The sequence below is a fragment of the Protobothrops mucrosquamatus genome, unplaced genomic scaffold, assembly GCF_001527695.2.
Source record: "Protobothrops mucrosquamatus isolate PMUCROS unplaced genomic scaffold, P.Mucros_1.0 scaffold1166, whole genome shotgun sequence".
Taxonomy (NCBI): domain Eukaryota; kingdom Metazoa; phylum Chordata; class Lepidosauria; order Squamata; family Viperidae; genus Protobothrops; species Protobothrops mucrosquamatus.
Genome location: NW_015387381.1, coordinates 221,759 through 234,445, shown reverse-complemented (window position 1 = coordinate 234,445; position 12,687 = coordinate 221,759).

Sequence of the window (12,687 nt, the reverse complement as noted above, 5' to 3'; positions counted from 1 at the left end):
CTCGGTAAACCAAGGAGATGGTCGAGATCCACGTCGGGTCAGAGGCCGCAAAGGCACGACTCGGTCCAATGCTGCGGCGGCAGTTGTCTCCCAGGCCGCCGCCTGATTTTCCGCCGAGTCGTGGACTAGATCCTCCGGATATGGCCCAAGCTCCATCAGGAACCTCTCAGGGTCCATCAGTCGCCTGGGACGGAACCATTTAAATTAAGGGCCCAACGTGCGCCCGGCCTTGATTTCATTACACACGTCCCGGTGTATTTAAAAGAAGCAGGATCACTTCTCTGCCTTTTTGTATTACGAGCTAACGTTCTTCTCGCTGGATCCTACTATGTCAGCATGAGAATCCACGCCACTCCGCCCATTGTAGCTTGACCAGTAAAACCCAATAGGTTAACAAACGGGAATTCAGGCAACGTGAGGGGGAAATCATACAACCGGAGTATATATTTAGGATTTCTAATTCGCTTTCAGTAATTGTCTTGCCTTAAATGACATGTAAGTATTGGTTTGATTACTTTAGCAGTAACCTATACTTTAGGTCAGGGGTATCCAAACTTGGCAATTTTAAGATTTACGGACTTCAGCACCCAGAATTTCCCAGTCATCATGGAGACTGGCCGGCTGGGGAATTCTAGGAGTTGAAATCTACAAGTCTTAAAGTTGCCAAGGTTGGACACCCCTGCTTTAGATGTTGCTTCTTCCATGTATGTGGTCTGGAGCTGTTTTTCCCATTGCTCCTAAAACTGGCTTCATAATAAAAACCTTATGTCAAAGCATCCGTAATCTACAGGGCATCACTTGTCTGTATCTTGGGAGGGGGAGAGGAAGGGGGATACTATCTTTAGCTACCACAGCTTTCTTATTTGAGCAATAAGATTTGGGAAATTCAAATAAATAAGAACTGTAATAAGTTGAATAATTTATTACTCTTGTTTACATCTACTTTTAGGTTTCCTTCAAAGACACACCACTCAGCCCTTAAGAAATGTCCCATTTGATAAAAACACAACATAAAGATTGAAGTGACCTTCACAAAACAGCCACAAAATTGCTAGAACTTATTTGAATATCCCTAGAATAATGGGACTATCAAATTAAATACACAACAAATGAGTTAAATTGGTTCTTCTTCAGACATAGCTGTTACTATTACATGTAGAATGCTAGCTTGGTGCAGTGATTAAAGCACCACGTAGAAACTCAGAGACTCAGAGTTCTAGTCTCCCCTTAGGAACAAAGCTAGCAGGATGACTTTGGGCTAGTCACTGTCTCTCAGCTCTAGGAATAAGGTGGCAACAGTAAAATACTTCTGCAATCTTGCCAAGAAAATTGCAGGAACTAGTCCAGGTAGTTCCCAAGAGGCAAGACTAAAACTCAAAGGTGCGCACATGCACGTACAAACACACATTATAATATTTAGTATAACAACTACTTGTATAAGATCGTCTGGGAGCCACATTGGGGCCATAGATTGCCCACCCTAATAATAGGAGTCACAGTGTCACAGTTTTCACCATATATCTCTATGAGTCTTCTGATTATTATTTTTTTACCTCCCCTCTTTATGGGCTCACTAATTTTACTTTTCTGTTATCTAGTGTTCATCAGTATTCCCGCAGCCCAAATGCAATCCAGACATTCCTCTACTTATGACCACAGTTGAAGCCAACATTTCCACTGCTGAGCAAGACATTTAAGTAAATTTTGCCCCATTTTATGACCTTTCTTGCCACACTGGTTAAGTGAATCACTGCACTTGTTAAGTTAGTAACACAGCTGTTAATCTGTGAATCTGGCTTTCCCACTGACTTTGCTTGTCAGAAGATCGCAAAAGGTGATCACATGATCCAGGGACACTGCAACCATCATAAGTACATGCCAGTTGCCAAGTGTCTGACTTTTGATCATGTGACCATGGGGATGCTGCAAGAATCGTAAGTGAAAAAGCGGTCATAAGTTACTTTTTTTCAGTGCTGTTGTAACTTCGAATCATCATTAAATAACGGGTTGTAAGTTAAGGACTATCTGTAGCCGTATTGATGGGATTCACAAAGTGGGATGTAAAGTTAAAAGCTCACTACCCTCTGCCTTAATAGTACATTTTTCTACTCTCTCTGGACTAACCTATTCAAGCTATTGGGGAAATTGTCATCCGTAAGAGGCCGTTTCTGCCTTACTGCCAAGAGTGAGTTAAAATAGATTTTTTTTTCAAGTCTTTCAAAACCAACTTTGCTGAAGGTAAACAGGAAAAAGACCAGAGGCTAAATCAAACAAAACTCAATAACTGCAGGTAAGATGAATGCGTTTTAGCAGAGATGAACAGATCGGATCATGAGGACAAGGCCTTGTCCCCGGGTTGCATCCGATCTCAGGGCATTTTTTTTTCTCCCTCCCTTACTTTTTGTCAATTGAAATTAATGGGGCAGTAAATAGGAGAGTGAAGAAACTCCAAATGCTAAAATCACTCTTGGGAAGCTATTTCAGCTTACTGCCTTGAAGGAAAATTATTGATCCGTCTCATCATTCAAATGCTGAACCATCATTTAGATGGAGTTTCCTCCAGGAAGACAGCTGACCAAGGCTAGGGCTATTAAAACCCAATCATGACTAGAGATGGCAATAAAACAGAAACAGAAAACACTCGTTTTGTGTTGCCATCAAGCACTCCTCTGAATTTTTACAGATCAGATCCCTCAGACCTTTCACTTGGGGTAGTGGACATCAGGAGAAAAAGAGAAACAGAGAGAAAAATAAGAAAAAAATATACAACATTTTAAAGAAAGACAATAGAAGCCCACTCACACAGCTGAAACCCACTTCACCACAAACTTGGAGTCCCCAAGTAGATCAACCAGATCCAAGCACTTTATTTATATAGCCTAAACCAGGGGTAGTCAACCTTGGCTCTTTTATGACTCGTGGACTTCAATTCCCAGAATTCCTGAGCCAGCTTAGCTGGCTCAGGAATTCTGGGAGTTGAAGTCCACGAGTCATAAAAGAGCCAAGGTTGACTACCCCTGGCCTAAACTAAACATAAACTAAAACAAAGCACAATTTTAAAGGTTTTTAGAGGCTTTTCTGAATGCAGATGAATCCATTTGTGCTGGTGTCAGAATTCCCTTGCTGCAGGAATGGAACCTGCTAAAATCTATGTTGTGCACTTAAGTATTCTACAACTGTCCCTTATGTCTAAGAATCATGGGGGGGGGGGGGGAAGGGAAGCAGGGGGATGAAACCTAAAGAGTAAAAACTGTTATGGATGAGGCAAAAGACTTAAAACTTTCCTTTGGCAGGAGGAAGAGAAAACAAAAGCTCCACTATTCACCCTCCATATGCCCTGGAGGCTGAAACAGTCCTATAAATGACTCTTCTCTATTCCCTTCCCCATGGGTAGGGTCTTTTACTAACCTCTTCACCTCCTTTCATTCCTTGTTTTCATTTGCAGTCAACATGCTTACTCAGCACCAAAGACTTTCCATCATATTCCTTAACAGAATAACCTTTAAGGGGGTGAGTGAAATAAAAATGCAAATGTTGTAAAATCAAGGCAAATCAATGCAAGAACAGATACCTGGTGGGGGGGAGAGTTCTTTTACCAAACTTTAGCTATATCAGAATGGGCATACATGTGTCATGTGCTGATCAGGATTTTTTCCCCTCTTTTCAGGGTTTTTTTTTCACTTTCTGATTTCCTCCCTCTCCTCTCCTGCCCCTTTTTCTTGCTTCCTTCTTGCTAAGTGCACCATCAGAACAGACAAATCACCCTTGACAGGAGTTTGAACTAACTTCAGAAACTTCTGAAATTTGGGCTCAGGATCACAAGACCTTAGCCAGAGAGCCACAGGCTAGTTGTACTACACAAAATCCAATTGTTGATGTGATTCAGAAAATCAATTCAGCTTGGACTTAAAACTGAATTGTTGAATTAGGTTGGTTCAATTCAAATTTCCAAATCGACTCAGGAAAGCTGCCTCTTTGCATGTGCAACTCAGTTCAGAGGTGTCTGATTCAAACCAGCTACTCAACTGGACTGGCTAGTCGGTTAACTTCAGAGATGTGACTGATTCATCTTTGAAAAGAATGAATTGAAAATTTGCCTAACTCTACTTTTCTTTTTCCTTTTGTTCAATTGTGTCCAATTTTCGGAGACTGCCTGTACAAGTCCCTGAAGTTTTCTTGACAAGGTTTTCAGAAGTGATTTGCCATTGCTTCCTTCCTAGGGCTGAGAGAAAGTGATTGGCCAAGGTCACCCAGTTTCCTTTTTGCCTAAGGCAGTGAGACCGAGTGCCCAAACTGCAACTCAAAACCCACTTATTTATTGCTGGGTGCCAGGTGGGCGTGGCCCACTGGATGGGCATGGCTGTGGTGGTCATGGCAGACTGGGTGGGTGTGGCCAAGGTGGGCGTGGTCACCTTGATGGGGAAGGGCGCCTGTGGGGGCCGGGCAGGGTTGGGGGAGATCCAGGGGGTCTCTGGCAGGTAGGGCAGTGGGCAGGAGGCTCGTCCTGCGAGGCAATGCGTGGCAGGGTGGGGGTGCCATTGTTGCAGGGCAAGGCAAGTCAGGGGCCGGGGAGGCTGCTGCCTGACACCATCGACCCCCGCACACAGAGGCCAGCGAGTCCATGGGGGCCAACAGTGTCCATCAGCAGCCACAGCCTGCCGGCCCCTCGACCGGTGCACTCTGGGGCTCCGCAGCAGTTCAGAGAAGCTGCTTCTGAACTGGACGGCCGGCCAACAGCTGAGGAGGCGATGCCCGGGCCGTGCCCGGGAAAAGGAGAGCATGCGAGGCAGGAGGGATGAAATGGGGGGAAGGAAACCAGCCGTGCTGGGGTGCATCCGGCCAGGTGGGACCTCGGTGAGTTAGCGGGCAGCTGGTTGAAGAGGGATGGTTGCCATCTCCGGGGCATGGCACGCGTGCCCACAGAGAGGGCTCTGAGTGCCGCCTCTGGCACGCATGCCATAGGTTCGCCACCACTGGCCTAAGGCAAGGCTATAGTCCACGGTCTTCCAGTTCCTAGTCTGATGCCTCAATCACTACACTGACTCTTGTCCAACTCTTTTGCCCACAGCTAATCTACACCGATCAAGCTGGTCTTGGAATCACAGACATTCCTGAGAAATCTAGTGTATATTATCCATATTCATTCCACATCTTATCCCTTCACATTCTTCATGCAAATAAACTCTTGTAGTATGTTCGCAATATTTCTTCAGCCAAAATGCTATAGATACTACTCAAATCATTTTTCATTACTGTATCTAAATCTGTTGAATGGTATAATCTATCGAATGTTATGTGCAATCTACCTTCTCTTAAGGGAGATATACAGATGTCGTGTCCCCTCATGTGTGAGGATTTACTGTACATGACTTCTATTACCATCCCTTCTCTATTTTTACAGTGTATACATGCTGCCTCCTGGTGGTAATTCATTGTTTGAAGCAATCCCTCCTTCTACACACACTGTATAATTTCTCCTTACATATTGAATTCATGATTTGTTGTATATGCCACAGTTTATATAGCAAACTAAGCCAAAACCAAAACACTTTATGGTCCAGAACAACATGAATCTAGGAGACATGTAGTTTTTGAATTCCATTCTTCAAAGCTGTCTTTGTTTTCCTGATCAAAGAAGTAGTCTTTTATATTAGCTTGCTCTTCAATTTTGCTGCTTGGCACACATCCTTGTGGCCAAAATGACAGCTGGCATGACAGTAAAACAGAAATTTGTCATACAAATTAAAAATATCTACTCTCCATCTGTTTTCTGACTGTGTTGTGTTGCACAGTCAACAATCAGCAGCTAATGAAATTGAGATTGTCAGAATTTTAAAAATTAATGGCCTTTTGGGGGGGACACTCTAAAAACTGGCCTTTTCCTGAAATATAACGATTAGCTCATGCAACAAGGCAGCTGGCATTTGGAATGAGACCAGTTAGGTCAGTTGATCTAACTGTTCAAAATGCTATATATTCGGGTCTTTGAAAATTTGTTCTTTCTCTTAACTTGTATTTGGAATAAATTAACCCTTTTTCACATCTAGAGGAAATACATACAACTTTTACAAATGCACTGGGAGGCAGCTTTTGATGCATTTTACCATCTAAATATTTCTGATTTCTCACAGTCAAATTGAAACATCATAAAGCTGACAACTGCTTGAACATATCACCTGTGTACTACAAACTCTATCTTTATTGTGCTAATTTGCCTTCTTCCTGAATAAGAAAGAGCCATTTTCTAGCAATACTGTCTCATAATCGCAAATCAAGAATTTATAGCTATTAATAGTAATGGTGGTAATAGCATTCCTAAATGTTGCCTGTTTGTGTAGAGCTTTCTAAAAATAATTTAAATTGTAATAAACCTAGGTATCTTCTTAATTCTTGGGTTCAGAAGTTGGAGAATTTTCAGATGTGTACTTTACTGAACAATCCATGTAAGCAATGTAACCTCTAAAATCAATATAAAATACACACTTGGATAACTTTGGAATAGGGGATAAATGTGATCATTTGAAAAAGCAGAATGTTTGGGTTACCAAATGAGCTGAATGGGAACAGATTATTGAAGGCTGAGTGGTGATGGTATTAAAGGCCATCTTCACTACACAACAGAATGATCTTTCGGGTATTTAGGTTTCCACAAAATAATCGATCCAAGCCCTTTTAAAAATCTGGTTGGCTTTTCACAATTCCATCAACCTTCTTCTCCTTTTGCTTGCTCTAGAGGAAAAACGTAGCTAATTCTATGGCCCCAAGAGATGAGATCGTAAGGACCAGCCTGTGTGAATAATGTTGATGGGTTTTAATAAAATAGATTTTAAAGCAAGGGCTTTTGTTGGAATAAGTTTAAATACAAGCAGTTCAGTTCAAGGAGTAAATTTTAACAATTTTTAGTTAGTTTTCATTGCAGATATAAGAACCCATCTTCTGGCCTCTTCTAGTTATCACACAATGAAGTTTTGTTTTTTTATTTTCAATAATGACCTATTGTAATATATAATTACCGACCCACAACATTTTACACGATAGTATGTCAAAATATTAAGCTGGACATGGAAACCATACTAATGCAATTTGAAAACCACAGTTTCTGGCTTAGTGGAAAAACAAATTCAGTCAGCCAACAATATTAGGCAAATTATGGCACAGCACAGTGGATGAGTCCTTTCTTTGTTTCGAATATTTCTTTTAAGATACAAGATCTGATTGTTGCCATGTTAAACATGACTATAGATTACTGATTGTCTGATTGCTTGAAGTAGGGGAAGAATGGAAAGGAAATTATTGAATTAGATTTTCCTTAGCCTGGAAACTCCTCCTGCTAAGTCATGTTTCTGTTTTATTTTGATTTAAGGTGTTGTGCAAATTCAGTCATTGCAATATGTGAACCACATCCCTATTATAAACAGGACTAATGAGCAGCAAAAAAAATTAACATGGGATCCTGGTAAATCAGGTCGAAAATCTACTTTGTCCACTCTTTTCTCAGTGCCTTAAAAGAAAAATCCCCTAAACACTCTTTTGTTGCTATTTTTCTGAAAAGTGTTAGTGTTCTGAAATCAGGCTATGGGAAAGGGTGGACTACATGTCATCCTTAATAGATGTATCTTTTATGAGTCTTCCAATTGTCTTCTGAAGCCACCTAAGCAACACCTAAGCCAACACCATCAACACAGTAAGGCCATTAATCTATTTAATTATACATTAAATATAATAATGCTACAGTCATTATTTTTCATTATTAGGTTTCTGGGCAGAGGTGTATCCATTATGTAAAGGGTAGGAGGTTTTTTTTTCCTCGTCTGAAAGTTCCTTCATCATCAAAATTGTTGGAAATTGAAGACTGTCAGTCTCAAGATGCCACTCATTTTAGTGAGCTGTTGAACTGACTACACAATATTTCATAGTTACTATAGTATTAAATCTTGTTCTTTTACTGTAGCCTCCTACCAGAGGTTGGTAACCATTAGTGCTATTTCAGCCACTGAAGTTTATTTTTTTTCTCAACCTGGGACAATGGTTTTTCCTTACCTTCCAGACTGCTATTGCATTCTTGTACTAATGCAGGGGTCTTCAAACCTGGCCCTTTTATGACTTATGGACTTCAACTCCCAGAATTCCTCAGCCAGCAAAACTGGCTGGGAGTTGAAGTCCACAAATCATAAAAGGGCCAAGTTTGAAGACCCCTGTACTAATGTATTCAATTCCCACAATGATATAAGTGGTTAAATAGTTGTTCCAGGCTATTTCTACTATTTGTATTTCCAACATGGGGAGATTGCAATCTGTTAAAATAATCTGCGTGACTCCCCCCTGATTAAAGCTAAATAAGTAAATTGTGACCAAAAGCAGTATAATAAATAAAACTGCTGCAATTGGCAGATAATATTGAGAGATGGCTAGATCCAGCAGTTTTACTCATCTCCCAAAACTCACTTGAGGCTTTCTTCTCAAGATTTGCCCAGATAAAGTAGGAACCGGTTCAGATATTTTATCAGGTTTGGGGTGTGCTGATCATCATCTTCAGGCTCAGCTTCCCCTGCTTTACCTGAGTAATCCAAACCTTATGCTGGAGGAGTTGACGGTTGTGAGTAGACAAATCATGGAGGTGAGACTATGGAGGTGAAATGGAGCATCCCCAGAACTTACTCTGGATTTTGCTTCCTGTTTTGCCTGAGATAAATCACTTTGTGAAAGAAAGAGCCCTATCAAAACTTACACTAGGGCTTGCATACATTTTATGATCCTCTTCTGAAGCAACTGGCAACTCTGCAGGGAGTTGTGACCCTCACTAAAACCCAAAGCTTTAAATTTAAATCATACAATGGTTAAGATATGGTATTATGTGTTGAAAAACACAGAAGGAACAAGGTATAGAGAAGTTTGCATAAACACAGGCAAGAAACCTTCAGTTTTCGAAAGGTCCAGGATGTCAAAAACAAACAAACCCCAAGCTGTATTCTTAATTTTTCACACTGCTTTCTCTGATTTTCAGAATAATTAGCATATTCTTTAGCTATTTAATATAGCTAAAGAACACTAAGCAGCATATATTTACAAAGCTGATGTTTTTCTTTTTAGCATGAGCCTCTTTTCTGAACAGAGTTTAGCATTTTTCGCCTCGATGATAACAACAGTTAAAAACATTATAAAGTAAACTACATCAAATTATAGGATTGAAACGCTTTTGGCAATTTCTATATTATCTGGATTATATTTATTCAACCGCCAGCGGTATAAGAAGATCCTAGCTAGCGCAGGTGGCTCCTTCCCTTCAAAGGAGAGCCTCGCTTTGAAACACGCACAGCTATAATTACAGTCCCTTGGCTGGTTGACTCTCAAGTTTCGCTCTCCGCTCTCCCTTCATTCATCCACGCCTCCCCTTCACTTCCTGGGTTCCTTCGTACGTGGCGACCAATAGTGCCAAGCCGAGTGGTTTGGAGGCCGCTGATTGGCCTTCGCGCAATTCCAAAGGGGCGGCCTTAAGCAAGAGGCTTTAAGCTCCACGCTGGGTGCTCTTTCGCCCTTTCTGATCTTTCCGCTAAGAAATACCCACTGCCGCGAGGGGTTGGTCCGCCTACGTGGGGACAGCGCACGGGTAAGTAGCAGACCCCTCTCCCGCGAATGCCAAGGGCGAAGGGAAAGAAAGGTGGGCGCCGGCCGAAGATGTCGGCGTCCCATTCCCACCTTGCTTGGCCCCTTCATTGCCAAGTTGGCAAAGTTTGCCGGCATCCCGGCTGCTTCCCGCTCGCTCCCATTTTCCCATAAAGGGGAGGCAGCAAGGAGGAGCCGCAGGGGATTTGCCTCTCTTCAGTACCCGCCAAGCCCCCCTCTCCCTCCACCCCCACGCCCGGGCCTTCTGCATCCGCCGGCCAGGGTCGGCCATGGCTGTAGCGCTCACCACCTCTAGAGACTGTAAGGCTTTTCTTGGTCGTGGCTTCTGCCCCCGGCATTGGAAGCCAGCCCTAAACCGCAGGGTGAGTAGGAGGAAGCTGTAATTCGCTTCGTACACCTTGGCCCTTTAGCTGCAACCGCACCTTCCCTCGCCTCCGTCGTTTCTGCCTTTTCCTTGAGGAAAAAAAGGACCTTCTTTATTTCCTGCTATCAACTGAAGCTCTCCCCCCTCCCCCGCCCGTTGGATTTAAGATCCCTAAATGCCATGCAATCCTGGTTTAAAAAAATCAGATAGTACTATAAGGGGTCCTTGGTGCTCTCTGAGCTTGCTTGTTTTCTTGCAGATGTTTTATTACCCTAACTAAGTAACATCATCAGTGCTCGTAAGCTGTTTTGCTGTCAGTTTATATATACAGACTGACAAGCAAAGAGCATGCCTTACTGGCACTGATGCTGTCACCTAGTTAAGGTAATGAAACATCTGCAAGAAAACAAACAAGCTAAGAGAGCACCAAGGACCCCCTCATGTCAACCCTGAGCTACAAATATTCTCCTTCATCAGATAGTATATAGCCTAACACAGCATCTGATGAAGGGATGACTCTGCTCTTATCTATCTGAAAGACTAGGTGCCTATCAGTTCTTTCTTCCCTGAGGGATAAACAGTACATTTGTTTATTTGTTATACTAGTGGCAGTCAACAAATGTAGAGGAACTGCTTTTAAGGAGAATGCATTGATAATCTAGGGCAGGGTCCTTAAAAGCAGGCCTGTGAAACTGCAGCTAACATCTGGCTAAGAGGCAGTGTGATATAGTGGTTAAGGTGGACTGGAAGCTTCCAATATGCATGGAAACTGGCTGAATGACTTTCAGCCACTTACTTTCTCTCAGTCATAGGGAAGTTGGCTATTTCTACCAAACTCACAATAGACCAGCATGGCCAATTATAGTTTGTAATCTTCAATGATGAGTCCTTCATCTTGCATAAAAGATAAAATATATATTTTATCTTTAAATCTGTTAGTTGAATGTGCATTAAAAAAAACCTAAGCTTCTGTTCTTTAAAGCTAAGAGATCTGAAATCAGGTCACATTTAGTATGAAAAAAGACTTTCTTGTTCTATATTGATAATTTAAAAACTTTCGCTCTTTTTGTTTAAGTTTGCATTTATTAAAGTGAAACCATTACACTGTGTTGTATTGAGTTGATTCATATTTATATGTTAATATTTTCACAGTTCCCATTTCTTGCCTGAAATGGTATAGGTTCTCCTGCTTTAGCAGGGGGCTGGACTAGAAGACCTCTAAGGTTCTATTCTATTCTATTCTATTCTATTCTATTCTTTAGTTTCTAGAGGACTAGCATATCTGGATCATTTTACTGGTCATCTAGATTTTTGCAGTCCGGATCTGGTAGCACTGGGATTCTAGACAGCGTGTTCATCTTAAGTGTACTCCACTTTTCTGAAGTGTAAGGAACTGAAAAAGGCAGGCACAGCCACACACCTCTGTGTATTAATGACTCACCTGTGGAGGTGGTTAGCAGCACATAAAATTAAATTATATAATTTAATGTGTGTGTACGTGCACACACAAACACACACATAGTTCTTTTTCATAGATTTCCTGCAAGTGCAAATTCATTTTTTTTCCTCCAGGCAGGTCCTCTTTCTCATTTTCTCATTGAAACAACATTGTGAGGCTGTGAAATAGTAAAAGGCCTAGATTCTGAAGAAGTTTTTGTTGTTGTTTCTGCAAAGGCTGAAATATAAATAAAGAGAAAGTCCTATTGAATTCAGCAACATTTACTTCTGAACAATTAAAAAGAATGTCTTTCAAATATCTGATACTATGATTTATCTTTTCCTGCAACCCATCTGTGTAAAGCATTGCAAACTGATGTAGGTATCAGCCAAGCAGTGAAGGAATGCTAATTGCAGACAATTAGTTTGAAGATGCTCTTATTAAAAACTTATTAAAGTAGTTTAAACCTGAAGTGTGAAATATAATTCTTTATTGCCTAATGTTAAAAACATTCTGAAATTGTTTATCAAAAAGTGTGATGTTTTTATAACTGCCAAACATGATGATGTTACTCTTACTATATTTTATCCCATTTTTTAAATATAGGACCAGGTAGTGAACATACCTAGTGTACCTGCTTCCAGGGTTCTCCACAACAACCTTGTGGGATGAGTTGGGCTAAGAGAGAAAGGCTGGCCCAAATTCAAACAGGGAGCTTTTATGCTGAAGGAAGGTTTAGATCTCACAGTCTCTGGATGTCTAGGCCAGCACCTCCACCACTACACCAAAGTGGCTATCACATTTGACTAGCAAAATTCTAGTAATGGAAAATTGGCTACATTTTTACCCTTCTTATCTTGTGGACTCCCATCACATTTTTGTGGAACTAGATTTTTTCATAATTTGAACACGGTGCAGCCCTTGGATCTTAATGTTTCTCTTGCATGAATCATCATGGCCAAGTTGACTTTACCTGGGAGTGGTAAGAATCACTTACCAGAATCACTTGAGCCTCCAGCCACAATAATGAATCCAGGAGCAAACTGTGAGTCTGTTCCATCAGGATGAGAACATTCCTGTCCAAAGCAGACAATGCTCCTAATCAGTGACCTTCATCCAGGTCATCCCAGGGTTCAAGCTCTGATTAGGTTAGATTAGTTCAACTGCCAGAGGGAAATAGAGCTGGGTTTTGAGTAGGATCTGTAAAGACAATAAACAGGATGGCCTTTGTGCAAATTCTCTTTTCTACCTCCTCTTGTTT